This window comes from Rhincodon typus, chromosome 1 (assembly GCF_021869965.1).
Source record: "Rhincodon typus isolate 14 chromosome 1, sRhiTyp1.1, whole genome shotgun sequence".
NCBI classification, from domain to species: Eukaryota; Metazoa; Chordata; class Chondrichthyes; order Orectolobiformes; family Rhincodontidae; genus Rhincodon; species Rhincodon typus.
The window spans coordinates 48009289-48026271 of NC_063332.1; positions in this window are offsets into that span (position 1 = coordinate 48009289).

The following is a 16983-nucleotide window of genomic DNA, read 5'->3' on the forward strand; positions in this document are numbered from 1 at the left end:
ATAGATTCAGTCCTGGGTGTCTGTAAGGCCACATGATATGGTGAAATTGCAGGTCTTGTGGTTCTTATGGGTATGGTGAAATGCCTTTTTCAACTAAACTAGGGAATCTCTAAAGCTGGAGTACCTTAACTTGGATTTTGTTCCTGGTTCTTTATAATCCGTGGTCTGTGGCGTAAATTCCAGAATTAACAGGAGCTGGCAGCATAGAACAAAGGTCTATATCACTTGTACATTACATATCCAAACCAGAATCTTTTGCTTAGTTTGCTAACTTAGCACAAATGGGTACACACCACATGGTACCACATGTATCAATTTTCAAATGAAGCCAATAAGGATGAGTTGCATTTGAGGATTAATGGAAAAGCAACATAAAAACCTCTGCAAGTGATCATGTTTCAAATATATTTTTAATGGGAAATATATGTCTGAAATTACATTTCTAATTTGCCAGTGTGAGCCAATCTAGCTTTAAGCTTAAGTGCATTTTGCCCATAATGCATTAGGTCTTTCTCATCAATTGAATTTCACCGTAAAATATTGTCTGCCAGTGCCATTGCAAACACCATTAAAAAAGACGGACCAGAATTTTCTGAGAAAATAATGACGAACACTCAGCACTTGCCATCATTAACTCATAAAGAACCTAACAAATTGTAGTGAAGAAAAACAGCCTCATAAAATTGGGAGCCTCCCATGAAATGGGAAGAGGTTGCTGGATTTGCATCAAATATAAAAGAAAGTTAGCATAGTTTTACCAGACTGTAAGGCTGCCTTCTCATTAGAGAGAGACTGGTGGTGGTTTAACCTGCAGGTCACCACCACCAGGGAAAGGTTGAGAAGGTCTTTCACAGTAACTTCAGCTGGTACAAGAATTGAACTCACACTGCTGGTAACACGCTACATCACAAACCAGCCATCCATCCAAATGAGCTAAGGGGACAGTATCTTCACACATATTTAAGGCTGAGACAGGCAGATTCAATAGGGAATCAAGGGTTACAGAGAAAGGGCAGAAAAGTGAACACGAGGGTTGTCAGGTCAGCCATGATCCTAGTGAATGTCAGAGCAGCCTTGAGGGGCTGAACAACCTACTCCTGTCCCTGTTTCTTATGGTCTTATTGTCTTATCCAGACCTTCTGGTCCAGAGGTGAGGACACTACCACTGTGTCGCAAAACCCTTCCATAGCAATCTTTGTTGACTGAAAGAAAGTTAAAACAACTAATTTTTAAGAAGTTGGTACCCAGTTGAATAAGCCAGACAGTCATTTTCTACATTATCTTGGAAAAGACATTAAGCCCTAGTAACCTAAATTGGATTTAAAGTAGGTTTTATGATGTTCAGTGTCTCTCTAATACTTTCCATGTTCCACATTTCATAGGTTAAATTTAATGTATGATCCTTAGGAAAAGGAACATTAACTTTTCTCAGTTCTGGTGAAAGGTCACAGACCAGAAACATTGAGTGGAATTTGATACAGGGACAAGGATACTTAATAGAATTCCTACAGTGTGGAAACAGGTCATCCAGCCCATCCAGTCCACATCACCCCATCCAGACCCACCCTCTACACTATCACTGTAACCCTGCATTTACCATGGCCAATCCACCTAACCTGCCCACCTTTCTTACTGCTGAAGAGTCAGTGAGAACCACAAGTCACTTCCACCAGGGAAATCCACATTAATAGGTACCTAACACGAATTTACCTGGTCATCATTGAGCTTTCCCTGGGATTAAGGTCACTATGGGCCCAAATCCAACCACTGCTCCCATCCAGGAGAATTGCTGACCAAGCAGAGGGCAATTTCTGGATCAAAAACAGGCTTAGTAAGAGGATAGGTTCAGGAACTGTCCCAGTAATAGGACACAAAGGGCAGAGGTAGATGGTGGCAGAATAGGAGTTCCTCTGCTCGCTAGCCCCTTTACCTTTTCGCACTCTTTTTCTCTCTTCTTGTGGTTTCGCCTTTCTCCCTTCCCCCTACCCCAGAGAATGGAGTTGTGGCGTGAGTGGGCCAAGTCCCGCTATGGATCGGAGTGAGTGGGCCGATCCCGCTGTGGATCGGAGTGAGTGGGCTGAGTCCCGTTATGGATCGGAGTGAGTGGGCCGAGTCCCACAGCAGATCGGAGTGAATGGGCCGAGTCCCACAGCAGATCGGAGTGAGTGGGCCGAGTCCCATGGCAGAACTAGCACGGGTAATGTGGCCTTGTGCTCTGGGCCTGCAGGTACGTTCCGTAAGCCCCAGAGCACTGTGAGCAGTGAGCCCTGGAGCAGCATGTGGGCTGCGAGCCTGGAGCAGCGTATAGGCAGTGAGTCCTGGATGGAGACCAGTGTGAGTGGGCAATCCTTACCTTAGAACTTACCTCAGAGCACTGTAATGTTAACCCATAACATTTTCTTATTTTTAACTTATTTTCAACTCTGTAATTAAGCAACTACTTCTGTTCCTCTGTTGTATCCAAGATTTGTACTTAGGTACTTGTGTTTATGATGTCTCCATAAGAAGGCAGAATTGTAAAAGTTTTTCACTGTACTCCTTCAATGGAGTACATGTGACAATATAAAAGGATATTGTAAGAATTGTAGAAGGCTGTTTGAGTGATTGGAGGCCGATGTCCAGTGGTGTACCACAAGGGTCAGCACTAGGACCCTGACTGTTCGTTATACACATAAATGATATAGATGGAAATGTGAGGGGAATGTTAAGCAAACTGGCAGACAACACTAAATGGTTAATAGTGAAGAAGATCATTGCAGGTTACAGGAAGATATGGATGGGTTAGTCAGATGGGCAGAGCAGTGGCAGATTGTATTTAACTCTTAGAAGTGTGAGGTGATGCACTTTGGAAGCAGAAACAAGATAAGGGAGTATCTAATGAATGGCAGGACATTGGGTAGCTTAGAGGAACAGAGGGATCTTGGGATGGTTATTCAGAGATCCCTGAAGCCGGGGAACACGTGAATGGGATAGTTAAGAAGGCATATGGGACACTTGCTTTCATCAGTTGTGGCATAGAATATAAGAGCAAGGAAGTAACATTGGAGTTGTACAGAGCGTCGGTTAGGCCACAGCTGGAGTACTGTGAGCAGCTCTGGTCACCTCACTACAGGAAGGCTGTAATAGCACTAGGCGGGGCACAGAGGAGGTTCAGCAGGATACTGCCTGGGCTAGAGAAATTGAGCTAAAAGGACAGACTAGATAGGTTCAGGTTGTTTCCTCTACAGCAGGGAAGACTAAGGGGGGACATGTTGACGTGTATAAGGTTATGAGGGCTATGGACGGTGTGAATAGAGAGCAGCTGTTTCACTTGGTTGAGGGGTTATTCATGAGGAATCTCACCAACTTTTATAGATACACCATAGAAAGCATTCTATCTGGATGCATCATTAGTTGGTATGGCAACTGTTCAGGACCCTAAGAAACTACAGAGAGTTGTGAACACAGCCCAGTCCATCATGGAGGCCAACCTTCCATCCATTGACTCCATTTACATTTCTTGCTGCCTCAGAAAGGATGCCAACAACATGAAAGATCCCCTCCCACCCCAATTATAATCTCTTCTAACCCCTTCCATCAGGCTGAAGATACAAAAGCTTAAACACATGTACCAACAGGTTCAAGAACAGCTTCTTCCCCCCGTTATTAGACTTATGAATGGACCTCTCAAATTTCAAATCTAATGTTGATCTTGCATTGTATTCCTTACTCTGTTCAATCTATGATCTTATGATCTTAATATGGTATGATTTGCAGGTACTGCATGCAAAACAAAACTTTCCACTGTATCTGGCTACAAGTTACAACAATAAAAAAGAGGGGGCATGGTTTTAGGGTAAGGAGCAGGAAATTCAGAGGAGATTTGGGAAAAAACATTTTCACTCTAGGTGGCCAGAATCTGGAATGCACTGCCTGGGAAGATAGTAGAGGCTGGAAACCTTATAACCTTTAAAAAATATTTGGATGAGTTCTTCAAATATCATAACATTCAATGACATGGGACAAAAGCAGGAAATTGAGATTAGTGCACCTTTAGTGGTAGTTCTGTCAGTAGACTCAATGGGCCAAAGGGCCTTTTCTGCATTGTATGAATCTATGAATCTATGAGCTTAGAAAATAAACAATAAATGTAATGACATAATAAAGTAAAAAAAATATAATTGTTAGAAACCTGAAATAAAAACAAAATATTAGCCATTAGTAATATTTCTAATTTCAGCAAGCAGCAGAGGCCTTTTGATAAATTACCAAAGCACAGCAGTTCCATCTCTTTTTGGTAAATGGCAAGTTAAATAACAAAAAGGAACACTGTAATTTGCCTCACAACACAAAAGTATTTTTGTGTTACACAAGTTTTTATATAAAGAAAATGGAGAGAATTCAACTTCATTTTTGTGTTAGAGATAGTAGGAACTGCAGATGCTGGTGAATCCGAGACAACAAGGTGCAGGGCTGGATGAACACAGCAGGCCAAGCAGCATCATAGGAGCAGAGAGGCTGACGTTTCGGGCCTAGACCCTTCATCAGAAGTGTTGATTTATTTGAATTTGTCAGTGAATATTTTTGCACTGATATTAACTGTAAGAATTGTCCTCCACTTTTTTCATGCAAAGACAATTGTCACACTGCTATCTTAATGTGACTGTCATTTGGGTAGGTTAATCAAGAGTTACCCAATTAGAGAGAAATAGTATTTTGTATCCTAATAGTTATTCCAAACCTAGGACTCTGTATGTCGCATCCAACATGCCTACAACCTACAAACCAAAGATAGATGTCAGTGAAATTCATGCTTCATGCTCATACATTCTAGTATCAAATTAAACTTCTGTTTCAATATCGCTTACATAAAATAACTGACATTCCTGCCTTTCAACAGACCTGCGGAATTTAAATTCTGAAGTGTCAGAGACAAAATATTGACCTGATCAATTTTTGAATTCCAACATTCGTTTTATGTGGATAATGACTTTAATTTGGTGAAATCCACAGGTTTCTCTAGAATTAGGGACATGGAACAGAATGATTGATCTTTTCAAGAATCATTAGTTCAGTCATTAGCTTATTTATCAATCATGTAACGTATCTAATCACAGTGAACTGGCAAATAAATAATTTTTTGTTTTGCAAGAGAAATTCCAAGTATTCTCCACCATACAAAGAAATGATTTACCAAAGACAATGCTCATAGTATAATTTTATAAAACTACACATTCAGATGCACTTTTAAATATTTATATCATCAGTTTTATTGGCTTACCTGATATTCATCCAACTGTTCCTCTGTAAATATGCTTTGTTTACTTCCCATTTTGGATACAAGTCTTCAGTTTCTATATTTTCATCTCAGATAATGCTGGACCTCTTAACTTTCAATTCAAACATATTTTAATGAAACCCACAGTGAAAAGATCCAGGCAAAAATAACAGAATGATCAGTCTTTGAAAAAAAGATTCTGTCAAATGCTTTATTCAATGAGAAAGAGGGACAGACAGATGTGAAATGCTCTGACAAATATGATACAAGTGTTTTTTAAACCAATTAGATCAATCATAATGTGCCAGCTGGAGATAGACTTACACTTTAAATATTATCTGCATGATTTCTTTAGTATCTACAATAAGTAATGCTATAACAGTTACTCTGTAAGTGGTAAATTGTGGACCATTGCAGTGCTTTCAAGTGCTGGATACTGTCAATAAATAACTGACAGAATTGCAGGCCCCTGGCAGAGATATTTATTTCATTTACAGCCATGGGTGAGGTGCTAGAAGGCTGGAGGTGGACTAATGTTGTGCCTTTATTTAAGAATGGCTGCAAAGAAAAGCCAAGGAACTATAGACCAATGAGTCTGATGGCAGTGCTGGGGGAGTTGTTGGAGGGGATTCTGAGAGACAGGATTTACATGCATTTGGAAAAGGAAGGACTGACTAGGGATAGTCAGCATGGTTTTGTGCATGGAAATTTGTGCCTCACAAACTTGATGGAGTTTTTTGAGGACACGATCAAGAAGATAAATGAGGATAGAATGGTAGACGTTGTCTACATGGGCTTTAGCAAGGCCTTTGACAAGGTTCCACATAGTAGACTGGTTAGTAAAGTTAGATCACATGGGATCCAGGGAGATCTAGCCAATTGGATTCAAAATTGGCTTGACAGTAGAAGACTGAGGGTGATGGTAAAGGGTTGTTTTTCAGACTGGAGGCCTGTGACCAGTGGTGTTCTGCAGGGATCAGTTCTAGGTTCACTGTGGTTTGTCATTTGTATAAACAATTTGGATGAGAATATAGGAGGCATCGTTGGTAACTTTGTGGATGAAGCCAAAGTTGGTGGTATAGTGGACAGTGAAGAAGGTTATCTAAGAGTACAATGGGATCTTGATCAGCTAGGCCAATGAACTGAGGAGTGGTAGATGGAGTTTATTTTAGATAAATGTGAGGTATTGCATTTTGGTAAGACAAATCAGATCAGGACTTACACAGTTAATGTTAGTGCCCTGGGAAGTGCTGTCAGGCAAAGAGACCTAGGGTTTCAGATACATTGTTCCTGGAAAGTAGTGTCACAGGTAGACAGGGTGGTAAAGATGGCATTTGACATGTTTGCCTTCATTGGTCAGAGCATTGTGAATAAGATTTGGGAGGTCATGTTGCAGCTGTACAGGACATTGGTGAGGCCACTTTCGGAGGACTGCATACAGTTGTGATCACTCTGCTTTAGGGAGGATATTATTAAACTGGAAAGAGTGCAGAAAAGATTTACGAGGATGTTACCAGGACTGGAGGATTTGGGTTATAAGGAGAATTTGGGACTTGTTTCACTGGAGCGTAGGAGGTTGAGGGGTGACCTTATAGAGGTTTATACAGCACTACGTGTGGACCAAGCATGTTACCTGTAGGCACATACACAAACTTGTGAACACTTTGCAGCACTTTGACTTCTCTCCGAAATCACCAACCTTCCCTATGATCACTGAGCATTCCATCTCCATCTTATTTCAACTCCATGGCGTTTAGACACCCCAAAAGCAGAAGATTAATCAGTGAAGTAGTGTTGATCTGTATATATATAAGAAATGCAACAGTCAATTTGCATTAGCAAGATCTCAAAACACCAACAAGATAAAGAACAGATAATTTCATCTTCATTCTCTCTCCCCCACCTTTATTTCTTTGCCCAGAGCGGTTTTTGGAACTTTCACATCAGACATCTTTATACCTACATTAGAGAACCACTACACTCTAATACTTCATGCCATTACATTTTCAACTTTTATCATTAGCTAATCTGTGTCACTTTAATTATATTAGTTCGCTGCTTTAAATGTCATTTAAACAAAATTGCTATGCAAACATCCGTAGTAAATGCAGCTTAAAAAATAAAATAATTCTAAATGCATCAGGTACAAACTCCACGTCAATGTAACAGCTTAATTTTAACAAAGAATCCATTAATTTTCACAAAAGAGGTGACGTATTTGCAACCTGCTAACATATTTGCAATCTCTATGCTATGGCCTTGACAGCTTAGGCCAACCAGTTCCTTGTAAGGAATACATTGTTTCATCTAAGTAGTCGTCATTTTCTGAGGCATCAACAATGTTTTGGTTTCCCAAAGTTTATCTTGAACAACGAAACAATCAAATTTCAAGTCATTATCAACAAATCACCCTTGCGGAGGCAGCAGATGATACAAGCTTCTTTGAAAGGAGTTTCAGGCAGTTTTGGAACATCTAGCGCATGGATCCTTTATCAAGATAGAACATAGAACAGTATAGCAAAGGACCATGCCCTTCGGCCCACCATGTTGTGCTGACCATGAAGCCATTCTAAGCTAATCCCATCTTCCATATCCCTCTCTATCCTGTTCATGTGTAATCAGACATTAAATACAGTACTATAATAGATTAAATGGAAAGCTAACATCTTCAATTAGAATCAGTAAGAGAATTCATTTTGTCTGTACAGACGCTTTTGACTTAATTCTTATTTGAATCCTCTCTGTTTCTTCTTCCATCAACTTGTCTAATGTTCTTTCCATTTCTCCAAATAACCCAAAATGTTGCTCTCCAGGTGGGCTGGTAATTGGTTTTGATACTCATGAATTAGCCTCCTGGAACTTCTGGCCTCAATAACTGTTAGGCCTGTCTCTGAGAGCCTGATCTTGGTCACTTGAGTTCATATTCCAGCAGGTCTGAGATTTTAAGAAAATAGTTCTCCCAGGATAAGGTTTTATTCATAATTATTGCTGTTTTGGTCTTTCTGTCAGAAGTTTAATGCATGATAACTACTGTTTTGACTAGCATTGCTAACTCCTCAATTGGGTGTGGATTCTTACCCCATCCCATCCTTCCTGTCTGAGAAAAAACAGCCAGAGTGGACATGTGGGCAGGCTCAAAGATCTAGAATCATTCTTATGCCCGATGCTGGTCATCCATATGTCTTCAGGCTTGTCCATAATTGTCTAATTAGATAAACCTTACCTCCTATTTAAAATAATGTTTCCTGCTTCTCATATTACAGGTTTCTATTAAACGTTTGGTTAAATTCTATACCAATTCCAGTCAAATATATATGCTACAAATTATCACAGTAAATTCTTAGGTCTTTTATTTTGTTTCATGGTCTGGTATGTATTCATTACAGCATTATCTAATCATGAATCTTCTATCTCCAATTCAGTAACTCCCACCAAATTAAAAGTCTGTCAGCTGCCAAGGCTGGTTTCTAAAATTGTGAAGGGAAAGGTAGGGCATTTTTTTTCTCTATATATGTTCACATTGAGAATTAGCAATCATTAAATATGTTTTGTAATTGGTCGCCTTAGGTTAACTTGTGTTTAAATCCTACCTCTCTCTCTCTCTGAATGTTATTTAAGCTTTGTGCTTAACTTTTGAATGTCGAAATAAACTCATCCAAAGAGAGATAACCAGGATTCTGAGGAGTCTTGACAAAGTAGGTACAGAAGGGATGTTTCCTCATACAAAAAAGTCTAGAACTAAGGATCGCTATTTAAAAATCAGGCACTCGCCTATTTAAAGCGTTTTTCTCCCAGAGGTAGTAGATGAAGGGTCTAGGCCCGAAACGTCAGCCTCTCTGGTCCTATGATGCTGCTTGGCCTGCTGTGTTCATCCAGCCCTGCACCTTGTTTTCTCCCAGAGGGTCATGTGTCTTTGAAACTTGCTTCCTGAAAAGGTGGTGGAAGCAGAGCCCTTGAATATTTTTAAGGCAGAAGTAGACAGATTCTTGCTAAGCATGAAAAAATCATTATCAGGATAGGTAGAATTGTGGATTTGTGGTTACAATCAGGATAGCAGGCTTGTGGATTTGTGGTTACAATCAGATTGGGTATCATCATATTGAAAGTTGGTGCAGACTCAAGGGGCTGAATGGCCTACTCCTGCTCCTAGTTCATATGTTCATTTGTAAGAAGAGATTAGGAATTTTGACTGTTCAGGTTGTTCACTTTCAAATTTCTCACAAGTAATGCATTTCTTTTAATACTAGAAACTGATTCATGGTTTCAGCAGCAATCATTCATCTGTCATGATGACAATGCCTAACTAATGCAGGTTAACCACTGGGTGAGAATATTTAGGTTCTAATGCTATTATTTTTGTTTATTTTAATAGACCGTCTGTTTTAATTCACTTATGAGTATCAAATATGGTTTAAAAATTGCTTGCTTACAAAACAATTTTCACCACCTTCTTGAAAACTTAAATTCCCAAGCAAATCTCAACTTTATCGTTAACTCAACGTTATATATTATATTAATTCACTATTTTAAGTTGTCGGTTACTCTAAACAGTGATATTAGCAACTATGTTGATTTTGGGCTTACAAAGCAGAACCCAAGCATGTTGCAATATCCCTTCCCAAACTTCCAACTTAAGTTTTAAACAGACATGATGCATGTTTAACAAAGAAGTGACATATTGCAATCTTTTAACCTGCTGGCTGAGGTATGCCATTGATAGCTTAGACCAAAAAGTTCTTGTACTTTGTTTCCATAAACTGTTCACAGTTCTATTTGGCAATAGCTGTTTAAATTTACCAGACCTCAGCTTGACCGGTGAAATTTCACTTCAAGACACATTCAAACCATTTTTAGGATATTTTGCCTTGAATTTTAAGCTGGTTGTTGGATATTTTTGTAAATGGGATGTTTTTGTATTGGATGAAATAAGTGCGAGATGAGTTGGAGGAAGTTGCAAAGACTCAGAATAGTGTTTACATTTGATCTTTGGAAATTGTGGAGCCAAGTTATAGGTCAGCAAGTAAGGGAAGACATTGGGTTCAGCTTTGAGTTCTGCCTACATCTATCTCTGAGTTAACATAACATTGCTTCATGAGGTTTTTCAATGTTATAGAGAAGCAACCAATCAGGAACTGTACATAGGAGGTATAAAATTTAGATCAGTTATACCAGCATCCAGCAGGGTGTACACTCCATTACCAGCCACTTCAGTGCAGCACATATCGCACACCAGCTTCAGAGAAGGGTCCTCATTAGAAATGACAGAACAGTCCACTGAGCATGCTCTAAGATCATGGCAGATCAGACTGTTGCCTTAACTCCATTTTCCTGCTTACTCCATAATCCCTGACTCTCTTGTCAATGAAAAATCTTCCTACCTTAGCTTTGGATTAATTCAATGACCAGCACCACTGCACTCTATGGGAGAGAATTCCAAAGTCTAAAAACCGTATAGAAGAGAAACTCTTCCTGAACTCTTTATTAAATGGAAGAACCCTTATTTGTAACAATGCCTTATAGTTGAGGGTTTCCCTATATGGGGAACATCCTCTCAGTTACTAACCTGTCAAATGCTCTCAGAATCTATGCTTCAATAAGTAAGATCACTTCTCATTCTTCGAATGGGTATAGACCCAACCTGTTCAATCTATCCTCAGAGGACAACCTCATGAGGCCAGAATTCAACTTAATGAATCCTCTTTGACTGCTTACAATATATAAATAATTTGGCCTCTGTCTATCTCGGGAGAAGATGGTCTGTGCCTGTGGGATATGTCAAGAACCGATGGCAACATGAGTTTATGCAGCGAGTGATTATGACCTGTATTGCACTGTGTGAATCTGTGGCAGAAGCCAATTCAATCATGGTTTTCAAAAGGAAACTTTATCATTATCTGGAAATAAAAATAAACAAGCTACCAAAAACCTGAAACTTAAAACATAGCTGTCAAGAAAATCTCAAGTAGAGTCCTCAAAGAAAGATTTTGCTCCCAAATCTCTGCAACTGTTTTGGACACTGAGTTCCTTAGAGTAGATGGTGGTGTGATTTTATTCATTTATCTGAAATGGGTGTCAGCACTTATTGTCCATCCCTTATTGAACATGGTTTCAAATCCTGCCACAGCAGCTGGCAAAAGGTAAACTCAATTAACCACTAAATTAACCAATAAATCAGAAGTTAAAGTTTAGTCTCATAAATGCTGACTGCTCAAACCATTATCAATTGTAAAAACCCATCTAGTTAACCAATGTTCCTTAGAGAAGAAAGTCTGCTATCCTTACCTGGACTGGCCTATGTGTGACTGCAAACCCATCATAATGTAGTTGACTATCAAATGCCCTCCAAAATGGCCTTGCCAACAATTCAGTTCTCCACAACTCCACAAATTCACCGTTAAAAGGAAATGCGGAAAAACCTCCTTTAGAAGAACTGAAAGGTTGAATCGGAGAATTAGTGAACCCATAACCTTACTTCATTAGCAAAAAATTGGAAGACTTTGAAAGAAAGCCAAAAGAAAATAATGCATCAGCATCTGTAATTCAGACTGATGCCAGAGCTGTGCCTCTCAAAACACTTCTTTCATTCCCCCACATTTATCTTGTCTTGCGTCTTTGTTTGTCTGTTCATATGTGTATGGGAATTTTTAAAAGTTGGCGGAATATAAGCTGTAGATCAAAGAGCTAGCAATTCATGATTCTTGGTTTTTGTTAATTATGTTTTTGTTAATTATAAAACTTAGGTGTACATATTGTAAAACTGTACATTTGATGATTTAATCACATTTTCAAATTTGTGACAGGTCTTGGAATAGTGGGGCTTGCACTACCTCAGTGAGTTGTGACAATGGTAGACTCAAGCCCTGCGGCATTTTCTTGAGCAGATTATCTAGGCTGAAACTTCAATGCAATACTGTGAGAAAATAAGATTAGAAGTACTATCTGGCAATTTACATTAGAACATCGACCTAGGCACTGGTAAAGACAACTTTTTACTCCACTATAGCCCAGAAAGAGTGTCCCACATACTCCTTGCATTCTGTGTGGTGCCCAATTGGAGCTAGCAATGAGGCGATATGCTGGATGTTGAGGAACTTGAGGAGCGAGTACTGTTTTCTGAGGAGGTGGAGGACAAGGACATTGGGGAGGGGAAAGCACTCTTTGTGCATGACAGAGCTCAGCCACAGAGGGACTACAGTCCTAACAGAACCTCAGTTACTCCCAGTTCCAGTATGGGTGGATGCAGAAGACCATCAAGGAATGCTGCGTTTGGTCATGATGCCAGTATTTGGTTCGCATTGTGGGGGTGAACTGCAGCATCAGCATCATTACGTTCACTTTGCAAATAAAAGCTCATGTTCAGAATTGTCCAGTTGCGTGTCTGTATGTGATGTTTCCTGATGGGACAGTGACAAGCTGCAGGTCTCCAGTGGGCACCAGGGACAGAGGAATGGTGCTTTAGAGAGAGTATTTAGATAGAATGTAGTTAGGGACAAGTAAACTGCATGGCCTGGGGTCTGAACAATGACTTGGGCGAGAGAATGGAGTTGTATGTGCGAAGATGTACAGCCGTGCCGACTGTGTGCCACGAGCTGCCTGACTTTGGGGCTGCTGTGCCATTACACTGCCAGTAAGTGGCAATGCAAGTTTGCCAATGTGTGTCCAGGTACCTATAGTGGTCTTTCAAAGATGGTATGGATGCAAGGATGCTGATTGTTTGGTGTATATCTGCTTGGTGGTGAGTTGTTCCAGAAACAGCACGTGGTATGAAGGGATCGAATTGGACATGAGGGACACCATGGGACCATGGGACTGGGCAGGTCATTGATGAGTTTGATAAGATACAGCCAGAAATCTTGCTTGGCTTTCTGGTGAAAAGCCCTCCTAAAAATTCAACATAACTTACATTTAACCAAAAATACGTAAGAATCAGCTCAGTGAGTCAAATGGCTGTTCATTTTATCATTTAAAACAAGTGAGAGATCTGAAAGTGCCTGTTGGTTGAAAATAGATACTGTTGCTACTGCTATTATCTCCAATGCAGTATATTTACAGCCAGTTAGCCAGGGAGAGATAGTGACCAAACAAGAGGAAGAGCGGTAGCAAGCCGAAACGAGGAAGTGGGACAGAAATAATTTCAGCACAACGTTTTAGTAAAAAGACAGAGATAGGCTTTAAAATTATTTTGGCCGATAGGAAACCACAACTTGACACTAATGTGAGATTTCTAAGAGTTATATTTTGTTTCTCTAAACTACATGGACAGAGTCTGTAACATGCTCGGGTTGAGCAGCTTCCAAACCTTCACCGTGTAGGAACTATGTTATCTTTCTCTTAGAAATTGATGGAATGATTTTAACCTCTTTTGGTGCAGGTTCGTGGTTGGAAACTTATTTTTAATACTCCGCGTTGCCTGAAGACTTTTATAACCGAACCCTTAGAGGGCCAGTGAACACGTTACAACCTACAGAGGGCCAGTGAACACGTTACAAACGTCTAGAACAACAAGGGTCCACCAACCATCCCCCATGAAGAGCTGGGTCAACCTCCTGTTCTCCGTTTTACTGGGAACACTCATTCCTCAATCTGGAGCAGAATGCTACTGGACCATCAACGGTAATGTGGATAGTCAACGTCAATTAACCGATTTTATCTGTCCTTCATCATTATCTTGATTATGTTCTTATTTACCATCGCTTTTAGCAGAGTAGCTTTTGAACTATTGGCTGAATTTAAATAAAACCTTTTAAACAAGCTGGATTGAATATTGTAGCCAAGTGAATACATGCCTCCTACAGCTCTCCATATCCAGGACTGTGTATATTTTATTCCTTTTAAACATGTATAAGCCCATTTAAAACTAAACTGATCATAGAATGAGAGAATGGCTATAGCACAGGAAGTAATTTGGCCCATTGTGTCCGTGCCAACTCTCTGCCAGGACAATTCTGTGAATGTCAATCTCCCCTTACCCTGTACTCCCATATTCAGGTGCTTCCAAAATCAACAACTGAACTTGTCTTCACTATTCTGTCAGATAGCTCACCCCAAATCCAAACCATTCACTGCACAAACATGCTTTTCCTCAATTACCCTGTTTGTTCATTTGCCACTCACCAGATATTGGTGAGTTTTGGTTGTCTTTCCGGGAAAGAGAAAGCTTCCCCTGTATCTGTTCAGTTGAGATCCCTCGTGATTTCATAAATTTCTATCAAATCTCTTCAACAATCTCTTCTGTATGGAGAACAGTCATAAGGTCACCAGTCTTGTGTTCCAGAACCTGCTGTACCTCTAGCTAAGCTATTCCAGTAGAGCTACAACATTGACATCTACCCAGCTATCACCAGTAAAGTGATGGAAGGTCTCAACAACATCACTATCAAGTAGCACTTGCTAAGCAATGCCCTACTCTCTGCGACTTACTTTGGGTTCCATTAGGGCCATGCAATTCCTGATCTCATTACAGTTTTGATGCAAAAATGGACAAAGGAGCTGAATACTAATTGTGAAATGAGAGAGACTGCCCTTGACACCAAGCGCATATTTGTGTAAGTGAGGCATCAAGAAGCCTTAGCAAAGCTTGAACCAATGGGAATCAGGGAGAAACTCTCTGCTAGTTGTAGTTATAGCTGGCACAAAGGAAGATGGTTGTGATTGTTGGGTGTTAATGATCTCAGCTTCAGGACATCACTTCAGGAGATCCTCAGGGCAGTGTCCAAGGCCTAACCACCTTTAGTTGTTTCATCAAAGACATTCTGTCCATCATAAGGTCAGAAGTGAGGATTATCATTGATGATTGCAAAATGTTCAGCAACATTTACAACTCATCAGATATTGAAGCAGTCCATGTCTAAATGTAACAGGAATTGGACAATATCCAAATAGCAACAAAGTATTGCAGATGCTGTAGTTCTGAAATAAAAACAGAAAGTGCTGGAAAATCTCAGTTGGCATTAAAGCATCTGTTGCGAGGGAAACAGAGGTAGCATTTCAAGTGCAATATGACTCTGCTTCAAAACAGAAGGGACCTGGAAATGGATAGATTTATGTTGTTGATAAAGGAGGAGGAACACATTGAACAGACGCTGGAGCAAAAGGCAAAGGGTGCGCTGATAGTAGAGGAATGATATAGATCAAGAGCATGTGTTAATGGTAGGTGTTAATAGTAGAAAGTAGGTCAGTTCTGGTAAGAGCAAAACCGGACTTGGGTGGTGCTGGTGGTGAAGGGGGTGCAATCAAAATGGAGAACAGTGTTCATGGGATTTGGTCATGAATTTGTTGAACTCAGTGTTGAGTTCTGAAGGCTGTGGAGTGCCTAAGTGGAAAATGAGGTATTTTCCTCCTGCTTGCATATGGCTTTGCTGGAACACTGCAGCAGGCCTACGACAGCAATATTAGCATGAGAGCAAGATGGGGTGTATTGAAATGACAGCGACTGAGAGGTCAGTGCTGTTCTTATGGACAGATCAGAGGTGTTCCACAAAGCGGTCACACAGCCCATGTTTGTTCTCGCCAATGTAGAGGAGACAGTATTGTGGGCAGACAATACAGTAGACTGGATGAAATAAGTATAAGCAAATTGCTGCTTTAAGGTATGCTTAGACTTTGGGCAGTGAGGGGATGGAGAGATAGAAGTGCAAGTGTTGCACTTGCTCAGTTGCATGGGAACTTGCTCTGTGGGGCAGGAGGTGTGGAGGTGAAGATGTGTCAGGTGTGACAGCAGAAATGGTCCAGTGTGTCACAGAAGGAACAGTCCCTGTGGAATGTTGACAATGGAATGGAGGCAAAGTTGTGCTTCTTGTCCTGATGGATGTGGCAGAAATGACAGGATGATCCTTCAAATGCAGAGACTGTGGGTGTGCAAAGTGAATTTAAGAGAAACCCTATCATTGTTTTGGGAAGAGAGGGGAAAGGGAGAGGGCAGAAATGTGAGAAATGGTTTGAACACAGCCAGGGACCCTGGCAACCACAATGGCAGGTTTCCTCAGTTCAGGAAAACTGAAAATATGTCAGAAGTACACCTGTGGAAGATGGCATCATTGGAACAAAAGCAATGGAGACGGAGAAGCTGGGAGAATGGAATGAGTCCTTGCAGGAAGCAGGGTGTGAGAAGGTAACTGTGGGATTCAATGGATTTGTGTGTTGACAGCCTTTCCCCAGAAAAATAAACAGGGAAGTTAAGGAGTCAGAGATGAACCAACTGAAGTCTCAACAATATGTAGGTTTGGTGAGAGAGTGAGAGTGGCAAGTAAATTTGCTAGTGCAATGCCAGGCAATGAACATCTTCAACAAGAGAAAATCAAACTAACATTCCTTGACATTCAGTGGTATTACCATTGCTGAATTCACCACTATCAGCATCCTGGGGGTTACCAGAAACTGTACTTGACTAGTCATATAAATATTGTGGCTACAAGAGAAGGTCAAAGCAATAAATGCCACAGCAGGTAACTCACCTCCTGACTCCACAAAACCGGTCAACATTTATGAGACACAAGTCAGGAGTATGATGGAAACTCCCCAAATGCCTAGATCAGTGCAACTCCAACAAGACTCGAGAAGTTTCACATCATTCAGGACAAGGCAGCTGGCTTGATTGGCACCATAGCCTTAAACATTCACTCCCTGTACCACCAAACCACAGGAGAAGCAGTGTGTGCTATCTACAAGAATTTTGCAAAGTTTATTGGATGGTATCTTCCAAATTCATGACCATTATTATCTAAAAG